General features: G+C 39.5%; 1 protein-coding gene across 3 annotated transcripts in view; it reads left to right on the top strand.

The window, feature by feature from the left end:
* Positions 1-51: 51 nt before the first annotated feature.
* INPP4A (inositol polyphosphate-4-phosphatase type I A) overlaps positions 52-21,325 on the top strand; it is a 112,157-nt gene continuing 90,883 nt past the window's right edge. For 2 of the 3 annotated variants that reach the window (XM_041417957.1, XM_041417959.1), the window contains exons 1-2: positions 52-181; positions 6,026-6,195. The gene's annotated coding sequence lies outside the window, so the exon portion shown is untranslated. Of the gene's footprint in view, positions 182-3,040; positions 3,058-6,025; positions 6,196-21,325 lie in introns of those variants that run through there. The other variant, XM_041417958.1, reaches the window with a different exon arrangement.

Here is a 21,325-nt window from a genome sequence, read left to right on the forward strand (position 1 = left end):
GGCTCCGCGCCGGGCGGGCACGGCCGAGCCCCCATCTTGGGGAGGCCCTGCCCGCCGCGTTCGGTCGCCGGCGCTGTCACCGGCAGCCCTGCCGGCTCTGTCCGTGCGCCCTCGGCCCTCGCTGTGGCTCGTCCGAGCCGTGCCGGGCTGCGGCGGTGCGCGGAAACAGCGTGTGTGGAAGGTACAGCGCGTAAACAGCCGCCTCCGGGGGGGACGCGGGAGCGAGACAGCGAGCGCAGGGATGATGTTTAACCTCCCCTAATTGATTACAGGCCGGGGTTCACGGTTCCTTTCCCATGCTGAGAAGCCTTAAAAGGAAGCAGATTGTGTGTTTAGTTTGGTGCATATTTCGGATTTTTGCCCGTTTATTGAGCTGGAATATGGTTGTGAAATATGGTAGAAATGCCTTTGCAGTACTGATGCACCATCATCCGTCTTATGTGGGCTTGGCAGAGCAGCGCTAAGAATGAACTTGAAGCTTTAGCCCAGTGGCATACATTCCCCCCACACCATGAGCAAAGTCAGTATATGCTGATGACAGCCCAGTTTGGACTGCAGAGACACAAGAGGGGATTTTGCCTGCGTGGTCCAGCACGGTGTTGACAGAAGCTCTCCATCCGCAGGCCGATATCATCCTTCTGCAGAAGCCTCTGCTGCTGAGCTTGTCTAGGCTGGCAGTAGAGACCCAGCTGGGAGGGTCTTGCTGGGTTACTTCTTAAGCAACAGAGGCAGACACTCATCTTTGTCTCTGCCCTCAAACTCTAGAAAACCCTGTTGTGCTGAAAACAAGATTACTTTGCAGTTTCCCACTGCAGAACTACTGTTTGCTAAAGCTTTTCACAAAAACTCTTAATTAAAAGCTTATTAAGTTTTTCTTCCTGCTTCTGAAGATCTTAATTCAGTGGACCGCCTTGCTTCTAGGAACTCAGAGAACACAGTATCTTGCCAATTTTTTCACAAGTATCTCTGACTCTCTATGCAAATGTTAGGTGGGAGCAAATGGTGGGGGGTGCATATGTATTTTTGGCAGGAACTTGACATTCAGTGTTCTTAAATTTAGAAGTTCTGGCACTTTCAAACTTTGAGGTGGATGTGACCTCTTTTACTCACTGTTCCCTGCTGCAGTACTAAGTTGATAGCAAATCATGATTTCAGGGCTGTTCTCAAGTATCTGTATCCAGGCTGTATGTATTTTGCTAGATGCATGACAACTTTGCCTCTGATTTAATTTATTTTTAATGAGCTAATTTTAACTTAATCTGTAGTGGGTGGTAGCTTGCAGGGAGCCATGGAGAAACAAAGAACCCTGCCAAAGTGTGGCAAAAGAACCATGTGATCTTCAGAGGGTGTTGGGCTCTCTTACTGAAGACAATGATGACATCTCTGCAGAAACTTGCTTATTTTACATCTGTCTAATTTGCTGTCAGTTGAGACTAAAGGCTGTACCCCTTCTCAGGTAGCAGAATTGTCAGTCTTAAGGTCTCAGATATATTGAGGGTTGGATGTCATTAATCATCTCTTAGACCTGTTCAAATCCAGTCTGATTGTGCAGATGCTGTATTAAATGGAGGTTCTCCCTGTGAACTGACTGCTAGGAGAAATGACTGCTTTGTTTCCTATATGTTCTGGTTCCTTAGTCTCTGTATTATTTGACTAGAATTAGGAAGGAAAATGAGAAGGCCAAGGATCCCCTTTCAGTTCTTGTTTCCTTGTTAAGATTTAATTCAGGCTTCTGGGCTGTGCTTTGCTACAGCAAATTTTAATTGCCAATTTCTAGTGTGTAAGATGCACTGTTAGAATATAATACTTTAGGACCCCCTTTGTAGATATCTCTGTTGGAAAAAACCCCATTTCGTGACTGGATATGAAGAGCAATTTCCTTGCTTGGAGATGGAGTTTGAAACCTCTACCTGTTGTATTTGAAGAGAGATGGGAGATCAAATAATACAGACAGAACAGCTCAGAGCTCTGTCTTACACATTCTTTGCTTCTGCTTGCCAATTCCCTTCCTGTTTCTTGTCTGATAAACTGAATTTCCTCTCCATTGTTGGATTATCTACCTAAATCTCAAACAGACATCCTTTGCAGAAACATTGTTGGAAAATGTTGTTGACCTTGGAAGAAGAAAGCTTTAGGGTGTTTCTATTTCATGCACATCTGTCAGACAGATAGGCATAGCCTCAAAAGTATTTAAATCACACCTATTGCTGCTTTATCTAATACAATAAGCTCTTTCCTACAGATGAAGTTGATTCTTCTGGCTCAGACAGAAGGAGGCATTTCCCTTTTCTGCTTCACAGGCACCTTCTGCTACTGCTGCCTTCCTTCCCTTGCTTCCCGTGTTCTGTTCTCTGTAGTGCTTTGCTTACTGTGGGAACTGTCACCAAAGGCTGGTGGCATGTGAGGCAAAACCATGAGGAGCAAATCAGGTGATGTGCAGAAAATGACAGGAACATTGTAAATTCAGGACATGACTGAGAGGAGGGCGTGTCTTGACTGCACAGGGGAGTGGTAGGGTCATAGTCTTTGTGGTTTGTGTCGTGCACGGTAAGGGAGGTATCCAGGAGGTAAGGCAAACACTCCAGGCTTTCCTGGCAATTACTGCTCTCTTTTCCCTGTACTGTAAATGGGTTCATGACATTGCATGAGCCAACACAGGTGGACATTTTGCTTCTGTCAGCACATCAATCCAGCTACTTTGGTCTCTCACAGAGAAAAGACAGGTGCCAGTTCTACAGAAATATGTTAGCACTTCTGAAAACAGCATTTGAAGCTCTCAGTGAAGTATATTCATTCAGCAAGAGGGCTCTTTCTGGACTTCCACTGAGTGTGAAATTCTTGAATTTATGATGATTTTACCAAATATGAAATAAATAGTGAATTGGGAAATTGAAGTACCAAGGTACATCCTAACTTAGTTAAAACCATCTTGATGATATATAAGAGAGTAATGTAGTTTTTTCCTGACTTTCCAGACAAGTTGAGCTCTTGACCTTAGGTGAAGGAGACTTTCTGTCCAGCTTGTAGTATGTGACCAAGGATTTCTCTGCAACAGAGGTTTGTAAATGTCTATCAGTATTCTTTAAAAGTACTCATTATGTACAGCAGTGAGATACTGCTAAGACCTTGTATGAAACCAGCAGGATATTTTCAAAAAAAACATTGACATTCTTGAGCTGTTACATTTAGACATGGCCCACTTGTGCCCTTCAATGTTTTTGTATATCTCACGAATGCCTGCATCTTGTTTGTGCATCTGCTGCTGTGGTGTGCTGACAGAGAAGCCTGTTGTGTGTGAGTTGCTTCTCTCTAAATACAGCTGTGTTCTTCCAGTTTGATGCAGACAGAGCAGATTACCTCCTTGTGAAGGAGGTAACCAAGTGAGGTGAAAGGGAATAGCATAGGAGAAAAGGAGTGGGGATATAGAGGAGGGATGTGAAGGGAAATTATTTAGGAAATAGGTTTCCTAAAATAGATTAGGAAATAGGTTAGGAAAAGACAGTACAGGAAGGAGGACAGATAGCAATAGGAAACATTCATCCAGTATGTTTCTCATCAAGGTTTTGTAGCATTTTCCAGTGGAGCACTTTGGAAACTGTAATTTCTGAAAAAAATCTGGAAGTATTCCGACCTGTAGCTCTAGCTGGGGTGTGGTTGGGGGCGATGCAAAAGCAGAGGCTGGGCTTTATAGCTGGGCTTTCCTGGCAAGTGCATCCTGAATCTGAGCATGTGTGAAGCAAGTGGGGCTGTGTCACTCTGAGTGAGAACCTGCAGACAGAGGCCTTAATACAAGGTTTGTGTGCTGCTCACTTCCATTGCTAGGTAAGATGTTTTAGAGCTGTTGGGGTCATCAGCTCTCACAAGCATGGGTATTTTGGTCTTCCTTAACAAAGTAATAGGTGTTACCATGCATCTAAACTTGTAGAAGAAAAATTATTCTTCCCACAGTCTGACTAATTATAGGAAGCATGTATGTACAGATGTTGCAAATCTTTGGAAACAGCACACTTCAATCCCTTGGGGCAGTTTATAGTTAAGGTACCCTTACTGCAATGTTGCAAACTGTGCAGAATCCTGCAGCTATAACCAATTCCTGTGAATGCCTCTGCACATGCTCAGTTCCCACTTTTTATGCAAGACTAAGCTCAGATTAACTCTGTGCTTGAAAAACTGTTTTACTTGGCTCTGCCCTGTTGTATCACTGAGTTTTCTCTGATTTCCTTCCAGCAAAATAAAATGTGATTAGAAGGAATTTTATACCTGGATTTTCTCCTTGCCATGAGTAGAACAAGTCTCTAAAGTGGAAATTACAGCTTGGAGTGGAGACACAGAGATTTGCTGAGAATTTGTTCTTCCACTCATTCTCTGTTGTTAAATCTATTGTGTTGAAATGCAATGCTGGGTTTACTGCGAAGGTTAGGCATTGGATCTTTCTATAATTCCTGGTTTTGTTTGCTTCAAGTCTTAACCCTTGGCAGTCTGAAGCTTGGATTCAGACTTAAGAATTTTTAAACAATTATCCAGTCTTTAAGTGTTATAATAAGACTTCAGAAAGAAATGGCTTTGTATCACGTATTTTAAAAATACTTGGCCTGTTTGGAGTATCTTCTGTTCTTTTTCAGCTCTTTCTCTACATTTTCTGTGTGATGACCAGTGTTAAGATAATAATTTTTCATGATTTGCTAAGCCTCTAATTTTGCACAGTGCTCTTTCAAAAACCAACTTGGGGAGTGGGGGTGGTGTTTGTGTTTCACTGAATAGAGTAGGTATTTATTTCTAAAAATGTCTAAAGCTTTAAATTATTTTAGTTTTCCCCCTTACCCACCTACATTTTGTCTTACCAGTAACAATTCTTTCAATCATGTAGCTACTTTTTACATTCATTAGGCTGGAAACTACTGCCTCCCACAGCAGGGCAGGTGGAACAAAATGTGTCCCTGCGCTTCAGCAGCTTTAGTGCAAAGTTCAGTGTCTTAATTTAAACTCTTGGCTTGACATTTCTGAAGAGTGTTCACTAGATCTGGTCCATTGACTTTGCTTGGGAGCCTATAAACTTGAACAGCAGTATGGTAATATCTTCAGTCACCAGAGCTACTTGCCGAGCTCTTAGTATCATTTTTCTGTTATATTTTTTACCAGAAAGTACTAAGTGCTAGTGCACTGTTAATTCTGATAACAGTTCTGTAAATATTAAAACTTACTGTACATTGCATAATTTCTTTTTAAAAAGGTTCTCACATGTTGTCTTGTAGAAGATGCCACACATAAAATGTAAAATCTGGGATAAGTCTTCCTGTCCAAGTCCAGAAGTCTACATAGCATTTCTCAGCATTTCTATTTTTGAGAATGGACATTATCTGCATGAGAGAATTATCTCATGACTTACAGGTTTTATGGGTCACTTTTTAAAGTTCAAAATTGTACGGTATCATACAGACAGTTACAGCAACAATTAATATGATACCAGTAGATGATAATTTCAGTAGAAAAGCCTTAAATATATTTTTATATATATGTACGTTTAAAAGATGGTGTCACAGCTAGAAGCTGGAAGCTTTTGGCCTGTGACACAACTCCCTGTGGACTCACAAACTTGCTTCAAAATGTGACTGTCCAGTCACATATTTCTATGAACATGGATGATCATGGTCCTCAAGGTTTTGCAGTGATCATAACTTCTACTCCCAAAGTGTGGGTGAGCCACCCGTCATTATTCCTGAGACTGGGAGAAGTGTTTGGAACTGGTTCCCTGCCAAATGGAAAGCAATGCTGCTCCATAGAAACGTGACAGTTCAGGGCATGAATACAGCATTTTAAACTGTAAATGACCCACACTGCTGTCAAAAGAGCTGTCTTAAAAGAGCAATCTATGTAGCCACAGTTTAGCCTTGTGGATTCCAATTATGCTGAATCTTAGTTAGATGATCTACTTTTCTCTTGTTGTATTTAGTGCACAGGGGGGGTCTAATCTGGGGACGAACTGTTCAGTGACTCTCAGTGAGTGTAACAGATTTATTTGTTGCAGAAATTGGAAGTTGTACAGCCATCAAAGCAGGAGATTAAAGGAAGAGGAGGACAAAATTGGTTTTTTTAATTGAAAGCTGCATCCTTCCAGAGGCCTGTGACACAGCCCTACCACTCCTCAGAGTTTCTGTGTGGTGCAAGGCAAGTCTGAAAATTTTCCTTTTGCTATTGGTCAGTACAATATTTCTCAGAATTTGTGTGCCTAATTCAAGATCTGGTTTCAGTTTCATAGAACATTTAAGCCCTCCCATCTATTACTGCATATATTATGTAAAAGGCTGTTTACTTCCAATGTTGAATTGTGGGATTCTTGAGCTGGACACCCAAGCTAGTTGGTACTTGATTCTTTCTGCAGAAGCTGGCTGGTTTTCCCTTGAAATCTGTGTCCAGTATATCTCCCCTTCCCAGAGATAGTTCCCAGCCTCCTTGCACTAGTTTAGACTGCTCCCTTTGGTTTTCTTCCTTGTGCTATTTGTCCCATCTCTTTGGTCTGCCCATTTTTGGCAATTTCCCAGCTTTTTACTGCAAAGATTCCCCTCAGCCAAGTTGTTTCTGACCTTATTTCTGGCTCCAAACATCAGTTCTGGTCTTCTGACAGCTTGCCAGTATTGCTCTTCAGTTTCTTTTTTTGCTCCTTTGGTTTGGCCATTTTTACTTGTGTTTTTTAATTTATTATTTCTTTCTTATTCATGAAGGTTTGTCATAGAAATACAGGTTCTGTTGGCCAAGTTCAATATATAGCCAAACTTTTGGATGATTTGTTATAAGGAATTGTCTTCTGAACCCCTTGGGGTGCCTGTAAGGCAGTGCATGTGCAAATATGATACCTGTGGAAATCAAAAGTACTCATTCTTTTGGCATCTTTGGAGGTTTTAGTTGTGAATTAACCTCTACTGGATCTGTGTTTACTGTGACTTTTTAAAGGATTACAATAGAAAGGAAAGACTTACAGTTGGTTGTTTTTGGTTTCTTTTCATATTATGCAAAATGTTTTTTTCTTTAGACCTTACTCTTGGTAGCAACTGAACTGTTTGAGTTGAAACTGATGATTGTTCTTTAAAAAACAGTCTGAGATAAACACTCAGCATGAAAAATTTCTGGGCACACAATTTGGAAAAATATAAGCAAGTGAAAAGAATAGTCTTTTAAGAAGTGGTGTTGAGCAGGCATAGTTGCAGGCACGGATGCTACTGGTCCCACCTTCTGATTACTCCTCCTGTGCTGAACACTTAGAAAGTGCTTTACAAACTGTTCATTCACTTCATGGGAGCCTGTGTATCTGTTCAGTGGCCTGGCAGTGTAATGTTTGACATGCAGTTGCATACAAGAGGTTTTTAAAATAGTGGAACTAGTGATGGCATTTCAGTGACTCGGCCATTAGAAAAAAAGGGGAAATCATGTGTTAAGGAGGAACTGCTTTCACTGTAAGCAGACATTTTCCCTCTCTACCCCTTTAGGTAAGAGTAGTGGAAATGTTGAAGTGCACCTTTGCTTTGAAGCCTAGCAAAACCCTTTCTCTTCCCAAGGAATGTACCTTTTCTCCAACAACCGTGAGGAAACATTTGTTGAGCAAATAACCCAAAATGTATGGTTGCTGCCATCTAAGTTGTCAGCATTAGAGTGTTTTATTTTTAGTAATAGACAGACTTAATCTTTAAAAGTTTGTAAGACTTGAGAAAGCTACATATGCTCTGATTGATTCTTTTCTACAATATGTTTCCTTTGGCAAGAACAGTTTACCCAAGAATACATGTTCCTGTTAGTTTGACCCCATCTATATTTTAGTGAAATTACCCTTTCCAAGAAGTATCAGTAAAATCTGTATTTTTGGTAGAAATACTAGTGGCTGTGGTAGCAGTGCTAGAGACACAGACATCCAGCATGAGCTATGGATTTACAGCTTCACTTGATCTAGAGATAGATATGGAAAAAGCCTTGTTAATTCTGTCTCAAGTTCTCACTTTGTTATTGCTGTGTCATGGTATTTTGAAATGTTCTGTACTTAATATATGAGTGGCCAATTACAGTTCTATGTTCCCAAGAGGCTTTCAAGTTGGAAGCAAGCAATCTTTTATGACCAGAAGATTGTATACTCTATAAAAAGAAAACACAGCAAAATACAGTCAGTCAAGAGGAGTTTCAGGAATAGCAGAATTTCAGATGACACACAGCATGCAATTTTACTATTTTTAATGGAGAGCTCTGCTTGGCTTGCCTTTTGTAATTCCACTATTCCTGGAGCTGTAGGCTTTGTGGTTTTCTCAGCCATAAGCCTAAGGGTAACCCTAACCCTAAGTGGAGCAGTAAATGCATCCCTTTGGTGAAGCACAGGTTCCCAGCACATTGGTGGTGCCAAGGAAAATGGTGTGGAGGGAGCAGTGTTGTGGCAGTGCCGTGCTCCTCTTGGTCTGATACTTTCCATCTGAGACCTGCTGCTGAGATTTATAAATTAGGGCTTGTGAACAGTTGGTGTAACTAATAATAATTAAAAATAAACTGTGAGATCTGAGGATTAGAGGAAGCAAGAAGAGCTAAAAAGCCATCAATTTTCTTGCCTTTTTTTGTTGTTTGTTTGTTTATTTTTTAGCATCCTGGTTAGAGAGCCCTTGAAGATTCATTCCTCTCGGGAGGGTAATGTTATGTGGCTCTGGAAGGAGGAGAGCTTCAGTTTACCTAAAATGTTGCAAGAGCTCGGGAATAAACAAAAGAAAATATAAGTGTTACTGCCATAAGTAGACGTAAAAAGTGTTACTTCTATAAATAGAAGGAAAAGGGGATTTATTTTCAATGACTCCTTTTTTGTCATTGTTCAGTTATGATTCCACATTGGGATTAGACTAGAATTTGGATCAGTTGAAACAGGGAAGCTGTGAAGGTGGCAAGAGATATATGCCTGAACAGAAAGGGTACTTGCAGAGCACAAGTTGAGAGGCATGGTCTGCCTGTGAAAGTTTGGCAGGATTATATATGAGTTCTAAGCTCACAGACTTTAAAAGACCTTGATGTTAGTTTATGGATAATATAGGGAAAATATAATTTATCTGTCATTTTGATGATATTGCTGGGAAGGAGATAATGGAAGACACTCTAGAATTGTGATTGAAGATCAGGAGAACATAAAGAGCTGCAAGAAGGAAGACTTGAAAAAGCAAAACAAAATCACCAAAACAGCCCTCTAAAAAAGATTAAAAAAAGAAAAATAAAGGAAGGGGAACTATGAACTCTGAGAGAATTTTGGTACTGGTGAATTAACAGAATTAGCAGTCAGAAAGTGAAAGTACGCAAAAGTTTAGAAGTTGGGAGAATTGCATTTCTCAGAAAGAAAATGAAAGGAGAAGCAACTCTCAGCATAATACATTTTAAAAATACTGAAATAATGCTTTAAAAGAGTACCTTCAAAGTACTGTGCAAATTAGAAGATCCAGTACAGAGGCTGTGTGGAACTTTTAAGTGATAAGAATTTGCTCTACTTTCAAAACCAGCACACTAAAGCATAAAAGGAAGAAAGAAAACTTAGAAGTGAAGCATGAGGTTCCCATGCTGACTACTATAGATACCTAAATCAAAGAAAACCATTAATTTTAGCTGATGCGTATAAAAATAATCTTTCAGTTTACATGGTTATCCAAAAATATTCTTAGCTACTTTGATTTTAGTGACAATGATTACTAATATGAAAACTTCTTTAATGGCTACCCTGTGGGTAGAAATAAGTATGCAAATGTAATTAATTTCCAGAGAGGAAGAAAGATGACTTAAAAATAAAATTACGGTTGATAGTTGACTATGTCTTCAACAAGACATTGACATCAAGGAAATGGTTTGTTATATTGTCAGGAACTCTGCATTCTGGATCTCATCTTTGTTGTTTCCATCAGCTGTAAGATAAAGTTGCCACTTTCTACTCTTTTGGTCTAAATGAACAGCTTTTTGCTTTTGACAGGGTGCTTTGTTAGGCTGTTTGTCAAGGTGAAACGCTTGTGGCTGGAAGTTTGTGTGGAAGCTGGAAGTTTGATGTGGTACTAAAATGTTGGCTTGTAATCATTCCTGTCAGGTAGCTCTGAGTACCACAGCATATGGGATGTAAAGGGTTTTTTTGTTTCCTACTGAACCAAAGTCGAGTAACATTCCACAGGAAATAAACCCTTCTGTCCTCCTGGAGGCTGGGCAGCATGAGAGGTGGTTCTGGTCAGCCTCTGTCTCCAAAGAGCTGCTTGCTGACCTTCCCAAAGGCTAAGCGTTCCCAAGCTGGCAAATGGAAGTCAGTCCCCTTGCCCATCCCATCACCTGCCTCCCTGTTTGCCTTTGAACAGCTGTTGTACCCTCTTACAAGGTGAATGGGTGTGTGTGTAGGAAGGGTTTGGTTAACAGTGTTTAAATGTATTGGGCAGGTACCCACCACTGAGAAAAGTTTGTCTGAGATTATTGTTTGTTAATGAGAGCGGGATGATGGAATGGTGCAGAATATATTTGTGCTCTCCTGTTGTGCTGTGTGTGGCTGGAAATAATCTGGGTGTAGGCCTGGTTTTCTCCTAAATGATGTATTGAACATGGCTGAGAGCAGGCACTGTGAGTTAGGTAATGGGACGGGGGGCTAGGTTGAAAAGAAGGTTGAAAAGGAAGATAAAGCTACATGTTTCCTTCCTACATTGTATAGTTTTATTGGGTTGTTTTTCATGTTTTTGGGAATTTATTTGAATATCCTTCAATAAGGTTTAGTGAAGTTTTCTGGGAGAAAAAGCAACTGCACCTCTATGTGTACACAGAATGTGCTTATATTTACCAAAATACCAGCACAGTTGATAATTCTTGTCTTTTCTGGCAGCCTAGCTAAAGCCATTTTCCATGTTACCTTTCAGGCACATCCTGCTTTTTTCTATCTGATTTTTATGCAAAGAAACTCTACCATATGCTGTTTAGACCTGTTACTCTGTGTCTGTGTGGTTCAAATGCTAAAAAAAGTCCCTTCCCAGAGACCTCCTGTCACATTCACGCTTGACTGTGATATTTTGGTACTGATGAGTGTGTATGACATTGCATTTATCAGATACTGAATTCCTCTGTAACACTCAGCATTGAGTGCTAGCAGGGGTGGAAATGAAGTCAGAGTTTAGGCTCAAGAGGGGTGTTCCTGGCAGTAATGATCAGTGTGGAAATCCTTGAAATGACAGACATTATGAGTAAATGTGGTAAGATGAGTAGTAGGGGAGCAGTCTCCTCTCTGAACAGGAGGGGACATTAAGCTGGAGTGGGAGCTCTGTGGTGTCCTCATGAAGATGATTTTTACTAGAAAACATGGTGGTGGGTAATGAGAGGGACATGCAGCACGTTGGAAGGCTTTGGAGGTATGATACTGTCATTTGTTTGCCCTGTCGGGCTGACTGGCCTGTTGTTCCTCTGGAAAGGATTTGCTAACAGCTGTGTGAAAATCTTACAAATGAAGGCATAGCCCCATGTAGCAGCAGTAGTCTACCTGTTGGATCTGGAACTTCTCTCTTATAACTGCTTGAATCTGAAATCTCTTACTGTTTGACCTCCAGGCTTTAACTGAATTTCCATATTCAGAGCACTGGATGTTGACTTTCAGGTGGAAGTGGAGACAAGTTCTCTCATAAAGAGTCACAGAATATCTGCTGCTGTCTGCACCTTCACTTTGCTGATAACACAGCTTTTAATATCATGCTCCTAATTAACTTGATACCCTGCTTCCATTTCTTGGTGCCAGAAGAATGCCTGAAGCAAAGTGGATTTGCTGCTGTCATTGGAGAACTGATTTCAGGCAAAGTTAAAAGGAGAGAGGAGGGGTGGGGGAGAAACATTGTTGCAGGTGGATAACATTTAAATAATTATTGTAAGAAGGTATTTTGTATCAAAATCAGTTGTCTTCTGTATTTTTATTGAAGTCTTAGTTTTTAATTTGCTGTTAATGTAAAATGCAACACTTGAGATTTGAGATGGCATTGCACACAGTGTCTATTTTTAATGTTGGAGTTTTATCCTCTCAGGAACACAGTATTTGCTTAATCATACCCTCTTGGATCTTATCTTCTTCTTTTCCCACCCATCTTTTTTACCCATAGTTCAGATGGCTGGCTGGATATCTGTTCTTTGGATGCATCAGCATGAAATTTTGCAGATGACCACCTGTCTTAATACATATGAAGCTGTGATCACAGTTTTTTAAACAGTGCCAGAGATGCTGAATTATGTTTGCAGTATTGCAAATCACTTTAATTAGTCTTGACTGAAAAAAAAGAGATGGCATAAATCCCACTTTACTAATGTGCTTCTATGAGTCATTAGCAGTGGTTATCTCGATGTGATTGCAAAAGGTAGTTTTTACCAACACAAATGGGCCAGGGCAGGGCAATAAGGGAACTGCTGTGGTGTAGCTTAGGTAGAGCTATTTTTGTGTTTTTGGACATGTAGGAGAAGAAACTTCTCGTGTATTTTGTTCCCCATAGTACTTTGTAGCTGGGATCTGGACTACCATGCTATGATATCTACTAATCAGACATAACAGTAATGTCTGATTAGTACAATGATTGCTGCTGCATAAAGTAAACATACATCCTGTACTCTGACTTTGGGAAAGTTCTGTATTTCTGTGTGTTTTTATTTTGGTATGCTGTAAAACTCTGAGTTTTGTTTCACATGGTGAATTTGCTCAGATCTTTCTAAATGTAGACAATTCTAGATGTAATTAAATGTATTGCACTGTATGATGTGATTTTTTTCTTTCTTTCTTTCAACCATCATCCCTTTTTAAGTAAAGAAAACAAATCCCACAAAACTAATTTCATATTTTTGGATTACCACATCTATTTATGGCTGCTTGCATCGTGGGGGAAAAATGCAACTCGACTCACAGGAGGGTGACATAGAAGGCTAAATGTGGCTGTTGACTGCTGAGACTTCCAGTCCTTTCAGAACATCCCAAGAAACAGTATAAGCAGTAACTTCACAAATAGCTCTTTGGGTTTTAGGGTGGTTTTGTTTATGTTTTGGTGCAAGTCACCACCTGGTTTAGAATCTGCAGGCTTTGCTTTTCTTTGTTGTCGCTGGTTTTGTCCCAGGAATCGCTGGTAGAAGGGGTGAGTGGCCATGGGTGGACAGAACCCAGAGAGATGTGAAATGTAATGCAGTTGCTGGTTGTTACAGTGCAATCAGTAATAATGTTGCTTTGGAAAAAACTATGTGTTCTTTCCCAGGCAGAGTGAATGTAGGCTTTGAGATGAAGAATTTTCTTAATGCTTGAGAAATTAAAATCAGTGCTTACTTATTGCTCAAAGAAAACAAAGTCTAAAAATGGAAACAACTCATGATGGTAAATTATTTTGCTGGACAGAGTTGTTGCTACCCTTGAAATTGGCCTTTAATTTCAGAGAAATAGAATGCAATTGGTAGCTGTCTCTTACATAGTGTGTTATTCAGGAGCTCTCAAAAAACAATGAAAAGGCCAATGAAAATATTATGGTTTTTTTTTTCCTTTTTGACATATTGGCCACTTTCCTCTTTTGATTTGACCTAATAATGGCAGATTTTAATGATAAAATGATTTGAACATATGGCTGTTGTTTTTTTGGCTATGGGCACAGTAAGACATCTGTAGATGGTTTTCTGCTCAGAAAAAGGTGTTTGTCTACATATCTGTAGGAGAGAAATATGTGCAAAAATGTAAACTTGCATATGCCTGTCAGTTCCATATGCACAGGAACTCTTAAATTTGTCTGTACGGGATGTGTATTCAGGTAACTACAGTCAACAGCAACTTTTGTAGGTAATGGAAGACAGGATGAAAAGATGTAATATTTTTCTGAGGTTTGAGGGTTTTTTTCCCTTTAAAAAAATAATTTCAAGTTCCGTTCTGTTGCAGGAGAATAAATAGATTGCAGTGTGCAAATGGAGTTTATGATGATAAGTACACTGAGAATGAAGACTACACAAACGCATCAGCTTTGCTTATGATACCTGCCAGGACTCCAGCTGAGGAAGTCTTTGTTCTTGGCACTTGGTGTCATTAAAAACTGTGAAAGCCAGACACGAAATTGGTCAGAACAGACCTTTTACATTCTGGCTGTTTTCCTGTCTTTATGGTCTGACTTGTCTCTTGCTCTGACATCAGTGGGTTTTGGATCAAACCTTTACTTCTGTGGAAGTCTTACAGACTGGAGATAGATCATAGAATCACAGAAAGAAAAAAACATCTACATCTGTACATTTTTGTAGCAGGAGAGATAGGACAAGCTGACCTGAGGAAAGGTAGTAAGCAATATAAAGAAAACAGAAATACTACTAGAACTAATAGCTCTAATAGTATCTAATAGTTTTAGATGAAAAAATAATTCCTTTTAAATGAGTGGTGTCATGATCTGGTTCATCAACAAAACATGAAAGGTTTAGCTCTTACAGTTGTGAGTTCAGGTGGCTGCCTGTTTCTTCTTTGAGGAACAGAAAAGCACATCTTTAACTGCTGTCTTTAACTCCTTTCTACTTTGCAAACCTTTGGAACTGAGAAATGACTAATTAATGTAATTAAACATACTTTAAGCAAAGTTAAGAGTTTTCTAGGTAATTGTTGGAAATGAGCTGAAACAGGATGTGCTTGTTTGCATCAGCACTAGTGTTTTTGTCAAGGCTTTTGTAAGTGCACTTATATTTGTCTGGGCTTCAGCCCAGTTGTCTGCATGCTGAGAGACATGAGCCTGCTGTTGGAAGTAGGATGGGAGTGAAGGGCTGGCTCAGATTGTTTTTTCTATGGATTTTACTGGTGTAACTAACACCAGTCTAGCTTGAACTGACTTGCTGGGCCTCTGCAGGTAGGCGTGTTAGAATGTCTTGTAGCAAAGAGGTGAAAAATTATATGATCTATTAATTCATTCTGCTGAAGGTTGTGGGGATAAAAGTTTTGAGCCAGAGGCAAGATGAGGTCTAAAGCACCAACAGATTTCATTTGGGACTTGGGGATTGCTGTTTGAAGGCAACAGATTTAGTCAGAGGACCTATTAATTCATTCTGCTGAAGGGTTGTGGGGATAACAGTTGTGAGCCAGAGGCAAGATGAGATCTAAAGCACCAACAGATTTCATTTGAGACTTGGGGATTGCTGTTTGAAGGCAACAGATTTAGTCAGAGGAACCTGAGGTCTGCAAAGTTTAATACTTCCTTTTTCTTAGTGCTTTTAATTGTATCACTAGAATACTTAAAGCGGTTTTCTGTATTAAGTGTGAAAGAAGGAAACAGTTGCTAAGAAGGATTTCTCAAGTAGTTTAAATTTTAGAGTAGATTTTTTTTTTTGCTTATACCTGTCAAAACCCCCCAGAAATGTGGATCACAGATGTGTTAAGTTTTGCTGAACTCTCCTTTGGATGTGCTTATGTCCCCACAGATTCCCTGACTTTTTTTTATTCACTGCCAGATGGATTACTTCAGTCCTACACAAAGTGAAGCAATTCGGAGTTACATATAGTTATTGATCAGTGCTTCCCAGCTGTTTTAGTTCTAAAGGGGACAGGTTTGCACAAGACATCTGAGACACCCATGACTGATAATGTGTTGGCTTTCTGCTCTTCCTGTGCTCAGAGGCACAAAACTCACGCCTTGGGAAACTGACTTCTTCCTGTTTGTCACCCAGTCCTACATATTGAAAACAGCTTGAAGTCGAGCCTTGGTGTCTTTCTTGTGCTGAGTAAGTCGCACTGGCACTGGTGAAGTTACTTGTAGAACAGGAAGTTAGTTATCTGACTGGAGTCGATGTTTTAAATAACTTCTGTTAAAGAAATTACCTACAACCATAGGGACAGCTACTTTGTCCTTGAGCATTTTTAAAAAAACAATTGAAAGGGTTTACTAGAGGGAGAAGGGGAAGTGGCTTTGCTGCTTTGCTTGTGGATCTATGACTATAGAGCCATATGGCAGGCGTAATTGGGTAGACAGTACCCTGTAATGTAGCAATGGACAGAAGATGGATGCCTTTGTCTTTTTAGAGGAAAGTCTCACATTGGTACTGTTCTTTTGAGAGAAAAGTACGGTCAATCTGGAGGGAACCAGCATACTTTTTTTTGTCTTTTGTGCCGACATGCATCCTTCTTTTTGCTGCTTGAACCTGGTCTAAATATTTCTGCAGTATTCCAGTCCAAGCGACTGTAATTGGGTGCAGGTACCCCTCCAGTGGTCAAAACTCATTATTCAAGCTAGTTGTAAACATTGATGAGGTTTCAAATAACCCTGAGGTGGAAGTCCTTGTAATAGTGCTCTTTCACTTGAACTTTGATGGTTCAGGTCTTCAAAGTTCCCTCGACTAAAACACAAAAGAGTAGAGGTTTGCAGTGATGGTTACTTAATTTTAAGGGTCAGATCTTAGACTTTTGCCAAGTCTTGCAATGTTAGCAATTGGGAATTTGAGGAAAACATTGAATATCACAGAGTTTATAATTCCTGATACACTCTCTGTTATTATGTTGCCCCAAGGCTGGGGCAGAGTCAGAAGTTTTAAAGCATCTATGGATGTATATAGTGTATCTTGTCTACCTTATGCTTCTCGCAGTATTTTTATCATAAGGTGGGGTTTTTTTTGCCTTAATTTTCTTTGCAAAACATGCTTTTCCTTGGTTTGATCTTCGGTTTCTCCATGTGGAATTGAGCCAGATGTGGATGAGCATGTGCAGTAAGATGGGTAGGCCTGTACCTCTATACTGTCCTCTTAAAGTATTTGCTGAACTTATCCTGAAGAGATTCAGGTTTTATTATCTATGTATTATTATCTATGTATTTATTATCTATCTATGTAGCTTCATGTTTTCAGTGACATTTTTTGAGAAATATATTCAAGGATTTCTCATAAATACAAGAGTTACTTCTTTTATGTTGTTTAGATACAACAGTTGTAAGAGTTCCAAATTTTATGTTGCTTAAAAGAATGCCAGGAGAAAACTGTTCCTACTTTAACTTTAAAAATTACACCTGTCTATAGGGATATTTTTCAAGCAGATAATTCACTCTGAATGATTTTGTGGCAACACTGTTTTAATAATTCGAAGGGTGACAAAGCAGATAGACTTGAGAAAATAGTGCAAAATTACTACAAAAACTAATTTACTGACTAATTTTGTGTTTTCACCTGCAAAGAAAGATAAGTGCTTGATTATGGTGCATGTGTGCATAAGTGTTGACATTACCTTTAACTAGCCCCAAGTGTACAAGTCTCATCCTTTAGCACCCATGGTGATCGTACAGTGCAAAAATAGATTGTATTGTGTTTGTTCAAACAGGCAATGGGATAAAAAAATACCTAAGAGATGGAAAATTTTTTGGATGTTTAACTGGGTAATCTCTGTCTAAAATAAGACCTACCAGCCTAATTACTTATATGAAAAATTATTTTTTTTTTTTTTTTCTTTCTTATTAGAATTGTTAGCTCTCAGTCTTGAAAGACTGAGAAAGAGAAAAAGGACTAACAGTAATTTCCTGAATTGTCTCATTTTTATGCTTGCAGATGATAGTAGGATCACTCTGGGACTTGATAACAGTTTAGAGATTAGCTTGAAGACATGCTGCTCTGCACCAGCTGCTCTTAGTTGCTCTCCCTAATTGAATACGAAGGATGCTATCCCCCATGTCTTGCTGGGATTAATTTTATGCTACTTTGAAAAACTAGGGTTGGTCTTTGGTACACAAATTGGGGTATGTTGAGTGTTATGTGAGCTAAAGACAGCATTTCATTCTGCTGGTGCTGTTATTCTCCACCATGCTGCATTTAAGCCAGGTTTGTCTTGTAGTTCAGCTATTAATGTTTTTTGAAACTAGGCTGAGACTGCAGTACCATAGAACTGCCTATTTACACCTTCCTTCAGTGTTCTTTGTACTTAAGAGAAAAATGATGAGTAGCACATTTTGGAGGAAAAAGGATGAGCAGCCCCCACAACTTCCAAGAGGTAAAAAAGCCATCCTCTTAGTTACCCTCTCCTCCTGTATTTGACATCCAGCTCTTCAAGAAGACCCTATACTAACTAGCTGCTCAAAGTACAAAAACTAGTGTGTGGACTTAAAGAGGACAATAAAAGGTAACTGCTGCAGATGGCTTTGTTGTAGATTTCAGGGTGTTGATAACAGAGTTTCGCAGAAAGGTTAAACTTGCAGTACTATTTTTCCTTTTTTTTCTGTGTGGCTTCTACAGTATTAGAGGCCACACTTGCCACAGTACCTTTCCAGGCCTGAAACCCATGCAGTAGAATATCATGTGGAGGCTCTGCACAGCAGTTCTTCTAGAGTCACTGGTATTTTTCTTCTTGTTGGCTTTTTTTGTTGGTATCACATAATTCTGAAAAATGGCAGTAGTGCCAATCTGCAAAGCAACACTTGGAGAAAGCTGTGCAGACATTAAAAGAGTGTTTCTGTCACAAGCCAAAAGGCCAGGAGTTTCAGGGATGGGTGGTCCAAAACAGCATCCAAGCTCAGCCTGTCATGTGGTTTATGTAACTGTGCTCCAGCATGCTCAGAAATCCTGGGGGACTTACATAACTCCATATTGCAGCTTCAGGAGCCAAACCTTTGAGGACTGGTGAATGCCCAGCCAGGAATTTCTGATTGAAGCACTGCAAACTTGCATGGTATTTCTTTCCCTTTATTCAGTATTATGTCTTTATTGCATTAAAGAGGCTAAGCAGACCTTAAATACTTCATGTGAAGTAGCACTGCTTTGATGTAAGAAGTTGTTGCCTCCTGGTAAATGGTTAGTCCCCTTTACCAAGGAAGTGAGTTACTTTTGAAGCCTCTGACTAAATAAGCTTTATTGGTTTAGTGTCTCACTTGGTTTCCTGACAGTCAGACCCAAAATTTCAGGGAGTATTATGTTCATCAGAAAATGTAATTGAACCTTTTTTCAGACTGAAACCTATAGAGCTCTTCATGGTGAGGAGCTCTCTACAGCTTCTATACAGCTATGTCAGTGGAAGAGGCCTTGATGCTGTCAAGGAGCATCATTAAGTACAGCCTAAATTCATATAGTTACCTTCTGCTTAAATTCAGAACAAGAGACAGACCTGAAAAAGTTTGGGTCTTTTTCCACAGAGAATTAGCAAACAGTGTTTTTGTTGCCAAATAAGACTTCTGTGAAGCTTTCCTGATGATCTCTTCCCAGGTCCTTTTGTCTCCACTCTCTCCTTTACTGTCTCAGCTTCCACAAGCATCTCTCTTTATTCTGAGCAGCCTGTCAATCAGTCAGCTCACTCTTGCCTGGGGAAATGTGTGCCTGTCTCTGCCTGAGTTCCTCCTGTCCTGAATCCACCTCTTTGCATCTTTCTCCATCAGAGTTAACTGTGCTGTTTTTCCTGCCCTGCCACACTTTCCCCTAAGATGACTTGCTGTGCACTTTGGCCATCACTGCTCAGTTTCCTGCTCTCTAATCCGGTTTGGCCAATTAGTGAGCCATCACAGTGCTGTTGACTTCTCTCCTTTCGAGACCATATGCTAAGAACTGCTCTGAGGTTGGTGTGTATCCTGTTGATGGTAACATTGATCTTTGCCTTGCTGAGAGTCTTCATTCCCCTGCTCTGACATTTCCCTGGTTTCTTATATTATCTTGTACAAAATCTCATCAGAGATTGTTCCCATCTATTTTCTATTTTGAGCTCTGCTTCTACTGGATAGTTATTTGACTTAATCCACTGCAGCATTTCTGTATGTCTACTGCGTAATTTTTTATTTGTTGGTAGGCCTGACTGGGGCATATTAGCACCAGCAGACTTCATTCCTTCTGTGGTTTTAGAGGGAAGCAATTGCCTTTATAGAGGTGATTCCTGACAGCATCTAAGTTAGCATAGCTCCTGCTTAGCTTAGGTGCTCTGAATTGCACTCTGTCTTCTTGCTGAGAGAGTAGAGAATGCATTGCATTTTCTGACTCTCCTGGACATTCTTGTTAATGCAGTCTATTCATCCTCCACATTGCATATAAGCATGAATTGTAGTCTTTTTCAACCTGTTGAAGTGACGAGAGGCATTGAAGAATTTTAAGGCATGACTTTTTAGCTTCTGTACTTAAATATTCCTTTATTCATGTTTAGCAGGCTGCAGCTGTAGGAGGAATAAATAGACTTGTTTCTTTAATGAAGTATTTTGAGTTCCCACTTTTTCCTTTCCCTTTTTTTTTCCTTAATGGGACATTTTTCAATGAAAAACTTAAGTCTAACAATTTCGTCTTTTTAGTATCTAAATTACAGGAGTTTGCACATGGAGTAATAGACCTGAAAATTCTCTTAAAGGCAAACAAACTAAAAGATCAGAAGTAAGATACCAAAAATATGTTGCTTTCCCATGTGGATTTCTTTTCTATGCAAGTAAAAAATTATTATTTCCTTTTCATTTTTTTATATAGGTGCTGATTGCTACCAGTTTCATGCTGATTGCTTCAGTTTCTCTCTTGGGGGGAGAGAGCAGGTTGAAGAAATATGCTCTATTTTTGTAGATGAAAAAGACTTGTGTTGACTACCTATTACAGTCTATAAAAATAAATTTTTAGCTTATTTATATAAGCTTGACAAAGTGTCAAGTTCTTTTAAAACAGTGTTTAGCCAGTGTTTATGTGGTTTCAATCTATTATATGAATTCCTAAAAAAGGCAGATTATTTAGAAGCTCTGCCCAAAACAGGTGCTGCTTAAATCTTACCCTATTTTAGACCCACTGTAAAAAAAAAAAAAAATACACCCATACTTTTGAAACTAGTTTAATGTGAGGATAGCTTTTACTTGTCTTTCATTTTAATGTTTCTGTTTCCTTTTTCATCTTAACTACAGGTGTAATATTGAATTACTGCCTGTGTATTTTAAGAGTCCTTCCACAGTTATGGGTGTGGAACACACAGTTTGCATGCTCTGTGTTCTTCCTCTTTGCTCAGCTTGCTGTCTCTGTTCACTGTTCATATAATCAGCAAATGTTAATTTACTGTACTCTGTTTCAGAAGGCCTTGCATGGAGGGTTATTAGAATTGTTTTTCCCAAGAGAAATTATCAGAGAATTAATGCTATTTTGGAATATAGCAATTGATGAAATATTTTCATGCTACCTGTCTTTGTGGCTCTTGCTGACTTGTACTGGTGGTTTTGTGTTTAAAGCCAGGTTTTTTCTGTTAGTCTTCTTTGTCTCTAAAATGATTTAATGAATTTTTGAAATCCTCACCTTGCAAAAATGAATGTAGTTTGGAGTGCAACTTTATAGGAATGTGACTGTCATTTATTAAATAGTTCTTTGAAATATTTGTGCATTTGTGCATTGACTAGAGTCAACTAGTTGACTAGAGTCAACTTCA

The sequence above is a fragment of the Onychostruthus taczanowskii genome, unplaced genomic scaffold, assembly GCF_017590055.1.
Source record: "Onychostruthus taczanowskii isolate IOZ18803 unplaced genomic scaffold, ASM1759005v1 scaffold58, whole genome shotgun sequence".
Classification (NCBI taxonomy): Eukaryota; Metazoa; Chordata; class Aves; order Passeriformes; family Passeridae; genus Onychostruthus; species Onychostruthus taczanowskii.